Genomic DNA, 12,145 nt, shown 5'->3' with positions numbered 1-12,145 from the left:
AGTTAACTGCTTATATAACAAATTAAAGCCATGAAACAATTACAGCAATACCACAAATTTGTCCTATGTAAACGATATGAGTTTCTATATTTACGGCATTCAGATCTGCTAAAAGCAAATATAAGTGCGTCTTTGGTAATTCACACGAGTAAATACGTTCTCAAACTTATAAGTGAATAATTTGGCCGTGTACAAATAATGATAATAGAAAAGATATTAGAGCTAAAGGCAAGCACAGTATTACAAAACACAGTTCATGGTTTTTAAAAAAAAAGGAATCCGTCAATACAGGAGATGCTTCAAAGTTTAACCTTGGGACATATGGCAGCAGTAGCAATAGTAAAGCATCTAATGTGTGTCACAAGACTTCGGTTTGAGTAAGCTTTTTTACCTATTAATTAAGCGGCCTTTTTGCTAGTTATAGCTACTTAGCTTCGCCTAAGCCTCAGATTCTTCCTATATTACAGACTAATTAGGAGGAATAAATGAGAATATTTTTACTCATTTACTCATTTAACAAATGTGCTTTGAAAAACTGTTATTTTAAATTTTTTATGTACAAAAAAAAACCCTTTCAAATTTCTCCAAACGAAACAAACATATATTAACTTTTAATATTACTGAGAAAATACAAATCTAATTTTTAAGCTATGGTCCCAAAACTTCTTGGAAGGAAATTCTTAAATATTACTTGAGAAAATCTGAACTGACATAATCGGAATAAACACTGATATTGAAGACATAACAATTGAGGGATCACATCTTAAAACAGCCTGACACAAATAAAAACAGAATTCTATATCAAGCATAAATTGGGACCCAGACTCAATGACTGCTGGGTCAGCATCTAATTTCAAACACAAAACCTTAACACTTAAAAATCTTTGTTTTTAGGAAAATGATGAGGCACATTAGTCCTTGACACAACATAAGATTTGTTTTCACAACAAAGCACATTGACCACTTACAAATTCATACGTTACTACAATTGTTCTAATAGGTTTAGAGTCACAGATAATTTTAAGTATCATTATGAGATAGAGTTCACTTGCATTCTGTACCAACCTAACAAAATTCAGCAAAAAAAATTGATTGATTAAATCATGACTTTGAACACTTAAAAAAAAAGCCCCTTTTGAAATTTATTCCCAGAAAATTCACATCAGCAGAAGCCATGTGAAAGTTGTTCTTTCCCCACTAGCTAAAAAGTCAAAACATCCACATTATTTATACTAGGCTTAAAATGAAAGTCATTCATATTCATCCATTATACTTCAATCCTAAGCAACAATAAAACAGTCCAACCTCCAGGTTTATTCAATTTCTAGTCTATTTACTGTCAACTCTTGTGGAAGAACCAAGGCCCAGTGCCTCTCATTAAACTTCATATAACCTGAAAATGCTCTGAATTACAACAGATATGGACAATTCTCATTAGAAATTCACCTTAAAAATGGGTGAAAGATATTAACTGGCATTTTCTCTGCCCAGCACAGGTCCTTTTAAGAACACGAACTAGATGGACCACGCAATTTAATATTAAATAGTGGAAAGCGGTCTTTTGGAGACATCCAAACAATTTTAATATAAATTCTCCATACGTATAGAGACTGACATAGAAATAACTTGGATAATTTTCCCCTTCACTTGGAAAAGTACATGGTAGATGTCTTGAGAAATTAAGTTTAGAAGAAATAGTAGTTAACTGTTGAAGTTTCAGAAATCACTATGCAGGGCAACTATAATGAGGAGCCGTCTCTTTTTCAGCCTAAACATTCAATACAGAACAGTTGTTCCTAGTTTTTGAAAATTATTAAAAAAGACAAGAAGTTCTAGCCTGGAGACGAAGCTCTTCTGTCTCCTGAAAAAATGCTTCATTAGGTCCATTTTATGCTAGTTAACATTGTTTCTTATGCGGCACATTAATAATTCACAACGGTTCCTTTGAAGAAAAAAGTTCTATTCAAACATTACAATTTGTCTTCGGCGTTGCCAGCAAGCGGCTTTGTTTCCAGTTTCAGGGACTATTCTGGGATGTCAAGAGTTACATTATCTACTGTTCCAAAAGAGCCCTAGTTCCACTCTCACCGGGACGTGGGCAAAACTGTTTCGAGAGAACTGATGCCTAGAAATGTTTAAAGAGGAACATCCTTCAGCCCTCTATCTCTCTCCATCCCTTGATAATCACATTTTACCAGGCAGAATTGTTGGTGTTGCTGCACTTAAATTTTTTTGAAAAACACCTGCAAACACAACCTCCCTAGCGCCGCCAGGAAGAAAAAAAAGACTATCGGGCTCGATCTGCAGTAGCTCCAGGGAAACAGACATTGTAAAACCCACTTGGCCGAGAAACAGGAGTGCTTAAGGGGGAGGAGGAGGGAGCAGCCTTGAGGTGCAGGCGGCGCCTGTTTACAGACGCCCTCACTTCCCCCACCCCCACAGACTGGGGGTCCAAAAAGCATTTCCCGAGCGCACTCTACTCCCGCGAAGGCCCTCGGACGAACAGCGGGGCTGGGCAGCCCTGTGGCCCCCCTCCCTCTGGCCGAAGCCTCCCTCGCCCTCCCCTCGACCAGGGCGGCGTCTGCAACTCCCCACGGCCTACCCACCCCGGCAGGCCCTCCAGGCGGCACGCGGAGGCCCGAGGCCTAAAGGACGCCGGGCACTGACAAGCCCCTCGGCCGCCGGCGGGGCCTGAGGCCGGGCGGGCGGACGCTACGGCCGAGGAGCCGAGGGCGGCCGAGGACAGCCCCTGCCCCGCCGCGGCTGCCTATTGTTCCCGACGGAGGCCGGGCCGCAGCCGCCCGGCTCCCCACGCCGCTGCCGCCGCCGCCGCCGCCGCCGCTTGCCGCTCGCTCACCGCGCTGGTCCGAGCAGCAGCTCCTCTCAGCTCCGAGTCCCCGCGGCCGTCGCCACCGCCGCGGCAGCCACCGCCGCCGCCAATGCCACCGTCGACTCTGACTCTGTCCCAGGCCGCCGGACCACGGCCGCCGCTGCCACCGCCAGCGCCGCCTCCGGCCTCCCACCTGCTGCTGAGGCTGCTCCTGCAGCAGGGGCCATCTTGTTGGTCTGCCTCCTCTTCCTCCTCCTCCTCCTCCTCCTCCTCCTCCTCCGCCCCGTCGCTCGTTGTCCTCGTCCCCTTCCTCTTCCTCGGGCTCCGGCCCGCCCCAGAGACTGGGGCGGAGACCAGAGTGAGGCCCCTCCTTCCGGGGGCGGGGCAAGCGGGCGGACGGGCGGGGCGGGCGCGGGAGCAAAGCTCTGAGTCACCGGCCACCAACGCCCGGGAGGGAGGGTGGTGTCGCTTACCGCCTGGACCCAGAGCGCACCACCCCCTGAGCAGAAGAACTGGTCCACCAGCGCCTCGGCGCCCAGCGGGCAAGTGGCCAGATGGTGAATTGGAAAATTTCTGCCGTTTCCATCCAATCCCGCGCTTACCTCTCCTCCTTGGCCTTCTCTTAGCCTCGTCCCTCTGCTCTTGTTTCTTTTTCACATCTCTCCTCCTCCACCCCAGAAGAATTTGTTCTTATCCCGTTTTATCCTGGTTCTTGATCACACCAGCTTTGCCCCAGTCATTTCCCTCACAGAGTCCCCCAAAGAGTTCAGCCTCCCAGCAGGGGTAAACAGCCCAAAGGCCTGGACACTCACTGCCCCAAAACGTCTCTCCAGGCCTATGTGACCAATTAAGAGCTGTCTGGGGCAGGACGGAAAAAGATTCGGCCCTTAGAAGAGCTATTGGATCTTAAAGCTAACCTTATGATTATTGGAAGTTTCTTCTCCCTTATGGAAAAGAAGCCATTTTCATTTTGGGTAAAATGGGAGTCCCCTTCAAGATAATTCGGTTTAGCCAAACCCTTGCTTTTAAGAAAGGAGAGAAATGGAATTCTTTTCATACCATACAGTCCTAATTTCAAAATAAATCGTCTAGAATAGAGGAGAGAGATGGTCCTCAAGTAAGCACCCCGTTAACACTCTTGTGCATTATCACCCTCCCCCCACTTTTTTTTTTTTTCCTTGCTTCAGGTCTGGCCAAGTGAGCAGAGATTTTGCTTTCCTGTCCTTTCTTCATTGCATACATCCCCAATACCAAGAGAAGTACTATATTTAGAGAAGCTTCTGCTTTTAAGGTGATAAATTCAATTACTGTAACAGCTAGTGTTCTTATATTATTTGTAAATAATATATCACACACCTTCCTAAACTCTTAAGCAGGGAAGAGTTCTTTTTAGTTGCTAACACCCTCCTGCTACTCAGATTTCAGCTTCTTTTCGAAGACCTATTGATGTCTTTCTGCTGATTGGAATTTACTCTCTTTGAAGTGAGCTAAATCTGTAACCATCTCTTCAGCCCACTAAATAGTAACCCCAGTCCTACAAAGAGCAAATTTCTAGCTACCATGGAGGGATTAGGTTAGTGTGTGCTAATCTAAAGGCTATCCCTCAGCCAGGCCTCAGTCCCCTGCTGGGAAGAAAACAGATTAATCTGTTCCTCCAGTTTTTCCTCCTCCTCCCTTCTCACTCCTAGGGAACCTTCCACAACAGAAGGTTTTAGCGGCTGTTGCTAGGCAAACATGCCAACTTCCCTGTTTAGGTGAGGCGACTTTCAATAGAATCAACCTAGATAATATAATTTCTTTGAACTATTAATAGTTACACCTCAACAGGTAGACCCCCTTCAACGTTCCCTTAAAAAAATATGATTTTTAAGTTAAATTTGTTTTTATTTCATAAATATTTCAGTTAAAAATAAGTTTAAAATGGAGGGGCTTCCCAAAATTCATTTTAATGATATAATTAAACAAAAATTTGGCAGAAAAAGGAGAAGAGCAGCTCTGAAGAAAACACTTAAGTGTTTGCAATAAAAACTAATCTACAAAAAGTCATTTATATGCTTTGAACTCCCCAGTTAAGGTAGACATATAAGATATAGTGAATAATTTATCCCTTGAGACTGAGTCTATTTAGAAGAAAGATAATATGGTTATTCAGTGAAAAAAAAAAGATATTCTGGGTTTTATTCCCAAATTAACTCTGTAAGAATTTTAGGTGGTGAATTAAGCTCTTTTTTCCTGATTTTGCTGTTTAAAATTTTTGCTATGTTGTTGTTAAATAATAGTGACTTTTTTTAGGGTGTTGAGAGTTAATATGAATAAGATTAAATAATTATGTTAAAATTTAAATTATATTTAGCTTCTAAACTCTTAAAATTGTATAATTTGTTTTCATCCAGTGAAATTTGTATTAATACAGCAAAATAGTGCCTGAGAAGTACCTTAAGCTAAGCTAACTCATTAAGAATGAATTACTAAAGACAAAGCTTAAATGTCTCATAGTCATTTGTGCTTAGAAATCACTATTTTGTAGCTTTAACGCAATTTAAACAATTTGGTTTTATTTTATATTTTATTATCTAGTTCTAGAAATTTGGACTCTGCCTCAGCCTCCACCACTGATATACTATGAAAATTAAATGCATCATTTCATGTAAAGGATTTAGAACAGCACATGGCACGTAGTAAGTACTCAAATGTTTTTTAAAACTCCATTTTAGGTATGTCATTATAGTCTTTAGTTTCTTGATCAGTCAAATAAGGATGACAAGTAACCAAATACAGTTTTGCTCTTAGCATGAACCCTAAAAAAAATATTAATGCTAATAAGGCCTTATGAATCTTTTAAATGTATTTTCTGATATACCTGTACTATAATGTTCTTCCTTTGATTATTTATTTATTTAGAATAGTCTATGCTTTTTTGTTTATGCTAAGTGATTTTTTAAGTTACCACATGCTTTAAAATTGCTCTGAAATGTGTAATTATCAACCTAAAGCATTGGTTGTCGTATAGGTCTAGAAAGGACCTAAGATACCAACCCACTTACTGCAACAGCTGAAACAGAGACTAAGAAAAGTTAGATCATGTATCTATACAACTCTTTGTTATAAATAAACGCCATGTTATTGAGGAGGGGGTCAGAGAGTGGGAAGGAGTGGAATAGGAGGAAAAAATTCAAAAATGAATGAGTCACGTGTCCCTGCCTTGAAGAAATGTAACAATCTAGTAGGAGGAATACAATGAGAAGTAAATGCCAACAACTAGAGTATAAAATAGCTTGGTGATTATTGCATTAAAAAGTATAAAGTTCTATGAAAGTTAAAAGGAAAAGCTAGTAGGAATCTTCATTCTAATGTCATAGAACCTACCTTTTAACAGATGTCAATACAATGTATTAGATCTGTACCCAGAGGCATACAAGTACAATCAGCTTTCAATACAGGGCTAATTGGAGGGTATGAGAATAGAGTTTGGATTAACTCTATTAAAGTACAGCTAGGACCTGAGACTTCTCCAGTGTAAATCATTTATGTATGGGGAGGGAATGACATCCTCAAACAGGAACACATGCACAAAATAGGGGGTACTGGAGCTGAGTCATTTGGGTTTTCTGAATTGCTTTAGGTAAAGTAAGTGTGGGAGGCCAATTTAGTCCTCCCCTTCCCACCCTCCTCTTTTCCTATACATAGATTCTCCATAATCTTTCTCCCCCAGTCTACACTCCTCTTACCAGTGTTCATTAAGATAAATCTGTAGAGTAAGAAATAAAGATGTCCCAAGGAAATATGAGGACGTCAAGAGTTTCTGACCTACCCTTCATCTTTAGAGTCCAGTCCCAAAACAGGCCCAAGTCAGTAACTGCAAACTAAACCTAAGGGATTGCCTTAGATTCAGGGAAACAATCCAAAGTGATCATGGCAGATGTAGCCCAAGTTAGTTCTGGGATTTCTGGAACTAAGTCCCTTGTAGACTTGATTCTAAAAGAGCTAAAGAAAATGATGTTTCCGAGTCCTGCCTGAAATTGCTTTTGAACTGGCCTACCTTCTATGAATTGAGAATATCTGAATTTTAACCGATCTCCTGAGACGTATTCCAGGGTGATAGTAAACAGCACCCCTTTATGAAAGAGACATCAGACAACTTTCAGCAGAGAGGGGCATTCTAGGTATTACTTTAAACAGTGTCATAGGAGAAAGCAGCTCCACTTTTCACTTGGGCAAAATTCACTGGAATATTGTTGGTTTTCATTATTGTATTAGTTTGTTAGGGCTGTTGTAACAAATACCACAGACTGGATAGCTTAAACATCAGAAATTTTCTCAAAATTCTGGAGGCTAGAAGTCCAAAATCAAAGAGTAAGCAGGCTTGGTTTCTCCCAAGGCCTCTCTTTTTGGCTCATCGATGGCCATCTTCTCCCTCTGTCTTCACATGGTCTTCACTGCGTCTGTGTACTAATCTCTTCTTATAGGGACACCAGGCATGTTGGATTAAGGCCTACCCATATGACCTTATTTTACCTTAATTATCTCCTTAAAGGCCCTATCTCCAAATCCAGTCACATTCCGAGGTACTGGGGGTTAGGACTATAACATATGATTTTGGTGGTGGGAGCGGGTGGGATGAATGGACACAATTCAGCCCATAGCAAAAATAAATGCTCATTTTTAGAGTATCATACTTATGAATAAAAGGCACCCTTATGAGGGTACAATTTTAAATCTACCCAATGAAATCTGAAGCTTTTCTTTTTCTGATTACTCCTTGCATCGTAAAATATCAATGCTTTTGGGGGTATAAATTAGCAACAATAAATAGGATACTAGAATTTTTTTTAAAAAACTGATTATCAAAATTATCTGAGTCACATCACAATGAGAATTAGCAGAAAACAAGTACCAGAACTTGAACAGACCCAAGATTAGTATGAAAGGATTAAACTTTGTTTATAGGGTTAATGATTTGAAGATCATTTAGAGCTCTGCCTAAATAAGCAATTATAGGTACACTGAGTTCAAATACATATTGTAACCAAATGATATCATCTAGCAAAAATGGATGTTCAATATTTCTTAGACATTATTAGATTTGCCATGTCCTGAGGAACCAGTTAAGAAAAAGTTGAACATTGGTGTATAAATCATTCAGGAAACCAGAATTTGAAAGTTGTGCTTTAGGCAAGATGGAAAGGAAACTTCCTTTTGCTCTATGCCTTAATTTCTAGGATCCGGACGTAGGGGAGTCTTTAGAGTTCTTTATGATGTTCCAAGAGGTTAGGGATTGAAGATGAGCTCTACAAATTGGAGGCAGGTCACGAACCAGAAAGAAAGATGTTCCTATGGTGCGCTCCTCATTGAAGATGAATACTTAGCTTCATGTTACTCCATGAGTTTATTTCCCTTTTGTTATCCTCTAGGTTTGAATAACATCTTATTTGAATGTTCCAGTCTTTTCTCAGCTGTGCTACCTTCTATCAACAGGAGAGTTCTGCAGCCATACTTAGGCCAATCATTCTTTTTTTTTTTTTTTTAATTTTTTATGTGGACCATTTTTAAAGTCTTTATTGAATTTGTTACAATATTGCTTCTATTTTATGTTTTGGCTTTTTGGCCACCAGGCATGCGGGATCTTAGCTCCCCGACCAGGGATTGAACCCTCACCCCCTGCATTGGAAGGTGAAGTCTTAACCGCTGGACTGCCAGGGAAGTCCCTGGCCAGTCATTCTTATTCAGGTCAGTGTAGCATCAGTAATGGGAAATACCTACAGCTCTGCCAGAGGAAAAGCACATCTCAGGGGATAAGAGTCAGAGTCTCTTTCCACCTGGATATTTTTCTTCTGTTGTCAATCTTGGATAGGTAGAAAGACCTAGTGCAAGCTCTTGTTCCACTTACTGGCTGTGTTAGCTTGTACAAGTTAACCTTAGAATACTTCCATTTCCTTTACTATAAAATAAGGATTGTAAAATGTATCTAAGATGGTTTTTATGGAGATAAATGAGAAAATACATGTAGAGCGTCTAGGGCAATGCCTGACATCTAGTAGACAATGAATGAAAATTATTAAAATTATACTAGGTACTGTGTATTGCATTAGGCTGACGATTCTCAGTTTTGTGTGAACTTTTAAAAGCTGTATATCTCCAGCTCTGACCATAGACATTTTGTTTTTTTTAAGAAATTTATTTATTTATTTATTTTTGGCTTTGTTGGGTCTTCGTTGCTGCGCACGGGCTTTCTCTAGTTCTCTAGTTGTAGCCAGCGGGGGCTATTCATCGCGGTGGCTTCTCTTGTTGCGGAGCACGGGCTCTAGGCGCTCAGACTTCAGTGCTTGTGGCTCGCGGGCTCTAGAGCGCAGGCTCAGCAGTTGTGGCGCACAGGCTTAGTTGCTCCGCGGTGTGCGGGATCTTCCTGAACCAGAGATCGAGCCCGTGTCCCCTGCATTGGCAGGCGGATTCTTAACCACTGCGCCACCAAGGAAGTCCCACCATAGACCTTTTGATTTGGGGTGTTGGTGTGGGGCCAAGGATTTTTTTTCTTTTTTGGGATTTTACAGAGGATTCCATCCTGTTATATGAGGTGAGAACCACTGAAGTAGATCCATGGTCAGCAAGGTTTTTTGGTAAATGGCCAGATAGTAAATATTTTAGGCTTTACAGTCTTTTCGGTCTCTGTCACAACTACTCAACTCTGTCATTATAGCACGAGATCAGATACAGACACTATGTAAACTAACGAGCATGACTGTGTTCCAATACAACTTTATTTACAGGAACAGAGATAAAGAGATGGTGGTGGGCTCGCTTTGGCCCCCACACTGTTGTTTGTCAGACCTGTCTTACGTGAAGAGAGATTTCATTTGCTGTAGCCAGCAAAAGTCTTTTATTATTATAATGTCCAACAGCAGCTTTAAAAACCTTACATGTAATGACCAATGTTTGGTGTTAAACGCAATTAATTAAACAGACAGAGCTCCTGCCTTTCCAAGGAATTAGTAATCTAAAACAGCAACAGCACTGACATAATATTTATAAGTAATCCCGTGTGAGTAATTGTCATGTATACAGATGACTCTACAAGACTAAGTGGGAAACTGAGTTCAGAGGTGGGCAGATTTTCCTAATGCTTTTGATTTACAAATATCAGATAAAATCAAAGGGGCACAAGGGCTCATTCAGGAACAAATGTGAAGAGGAGAGCAATGCCCCAGATTAGATCTTCCTTTTCAGCAAGAAGCTGTATAAGGGAGCATCTTTTTTTTTTTTTTCCCCACTGTTGTTGAGATTTTATTTCCATTTTTATTTGAGATATATCACACCATTGAAATTATTCACAACTAAAAGTTTGCTAAATCTTTCAACATATCTTTCATTTTTAGGATAAATTTGTAGAAGTGGAATTGTTAGATAATAGTTATGCATATATTTGAAGATTTTATAATAGTGCCTAATTGTCCTCCAGAAATCTTGGAATAGTTTTAAGCATAACTTTAATTAATTAATTATAAACAGCTTAATTGAGCTATCATTGGTATATTAAAAAACTGCACATATTTAATGTATACAATTTGATGAGGTTACACCCATGAGGCTATCACCACAATCAAGGTAATAGACATACCACCACATATTTCCTTAGGCTCTTCTGTTTTTTTGATTTTTGTTTTTGTGTTAAGGACATTTCATATGAGATCTACCCTTTTAACACATTTTTTTTTTTTAACATCTTTATCGGAGTATAATTGCTTTACAATGATCTGTTAGTTTCTGTTTTATAACAAAGTGAATCAGTTATACATATACATATGTCCCCATATCTCTTCCCTCTTGTGTCTCCCTCCCTCACACCCTCCCTATCCCACCCCTCTAGGTGGTCACACAGCACCAAGCTGATCAGGGAGCATCTTTTAAAGGAGTCCTTTAAATGGGACCTCATGACTCTCCACATGGCTGAATTTGCCTTCTCTCGATGTAATTTCATCAAAATACGTTATTGTCACATTTATCCTCTGAGGTTAGGGGCTATGATATAGCTGTAGTTTAATGACACCTGTGACCATTCCCTTTATTTGACCTGGAAAAAAGAAAAAGCTTTCCCTTTCTCGATGGGAATAGTAAACTTAGAAAAAAAGTCAATGGATCAATTTGTATGCTTGTGTGTACATGTATATATGGATATGTCTAAATCAAGTTATTGGTGATTTAGTAACCTACTGCCTACAATTGTAGAAATGACACAATAGTAGCTGTCAGATAGAGCAAGATTCTCTTATATCTCCTCATATCCCTGAAAGATAGACATATATAATGGATATTTATAATTTTGTGGCTGCTCACCATCTTACCCTCCCCTCCTTACACTGTTTGGGAATTTTCCATTTGGGAGTTTTTGTGGGTGGCAGAATCTTTTCTCCCACTACAGGCCAGAAAGTCCAGATATTTGCCTTCTGCCCTCCACCCACCATCTCCTCCCACCTCTGCCCCACAGCAATCCTAGGGTGAGGGAAAATGATCTAAGCTTGGTAGACTGGATGCTCTTACTTGGGACTTTGAATCTGGACTGAGTTACACAGAAGTAAATAGAATTCATCCCACTCACACCTGTGATACCCAGAATCTGATGGGACAATGGCAACAATCCCTGGGGTTATGTCTAGCATCTACTGGTCATGGCAGTAGTACCCTTACCAGGCCATTTCAGGATTGACTTTAGCTCTGGTTCTGGCCATCTAGCTTCCCTCAGTTCCCTTCCTTACAATCGAAACTATGAGCCACTCAGTGTTCTTCCAGAAAATTCCCTTTCTGCTTAAGTTAGCCACTGAGATAGTTTAACATACAAGAGGAAGGGTACAGAAATCAAGGGTTTGCAGAAATAATCCATTTTCTCATTTCTCATATAGTTGACCTTTACTCAGTTTAATGGAGTTATCCATGTTTTTTCTTTCTTTGGGCCCTGATTTCGTGACTCTAGTCATTACAGTCTCAAAACTTAAGAGTACATCTGTATCCATTTCACTTAAACTGAAGTGGAGGTATGTTAAATTACGTTTCCTTCTGTTACTCAGTTCATTGATTATACTCAAATAATAAGCACTCCTCTCAAGCTTTCAATTTGATATTTTTTTCTCATTCTGCCAAGAACGTTTAGTGTCTACATTAAAAACTAATATTTCACAGATTTCTGAAAGGGAAAGCCTCCATATAAATATCTCTCTTAGCTAAAAATTATGACAAATGCAAAGTGCTTTTTGTTTTTTCTTGAATTCCTTTTCCTAACAGGCATCTTCCTAATCAAGCATTTCCTCTTTGGTAAAATTACATGGA

The 12,145-nt window shown here is 40.1% G+C and overlaps 1 protein-coding gene across 3 annotated transcripts in view; it reads right to left on the bottom strand.

Moving 5' to 3' along the window:
* Positions 1 to 3,063, bottom strand: part of RC3H1 (ring finger and CCCH-type domains 1) — a 108,448-nt gene extending 105,385 nt beyond the window's left edge. For all 3 annotated transcript variants that reach the window (XM_061183093.1, XM_061183091.1, XM_061183092.1), the window contains exon 1: positions 2,858 to 3,063. The gene's annotated coding sequence lies outside the window, so the exon portion shown is untranslated. The remainder of the gene's footprint in view (positions 1 to 2,857) is intronic.
* Between the last annotated feature and the right edge of the window lie 9,082 nt (positions 3,064 to 12,145).

This window comes from Eubalaena glacialis, chromosome 3 (genome assembly GCF_028564815.1).
Source record: "Eubalaena glacialis isolate mEubGla1 chromosome 3, mEubGla1.1.hap2.+ XY, whole genome shotgun sequence".
Lineage (NCBI taxonomy): Eukaryota > Metazoa > Chordata > Mammalia > Artiodactyla > Balaenidae > Eubalaena > Eubalaena glacialis.
Note: the sequence above shows the minus strand (reverse complement) of the source record. Positions and strands in the feature narration are given on the sequence as shown.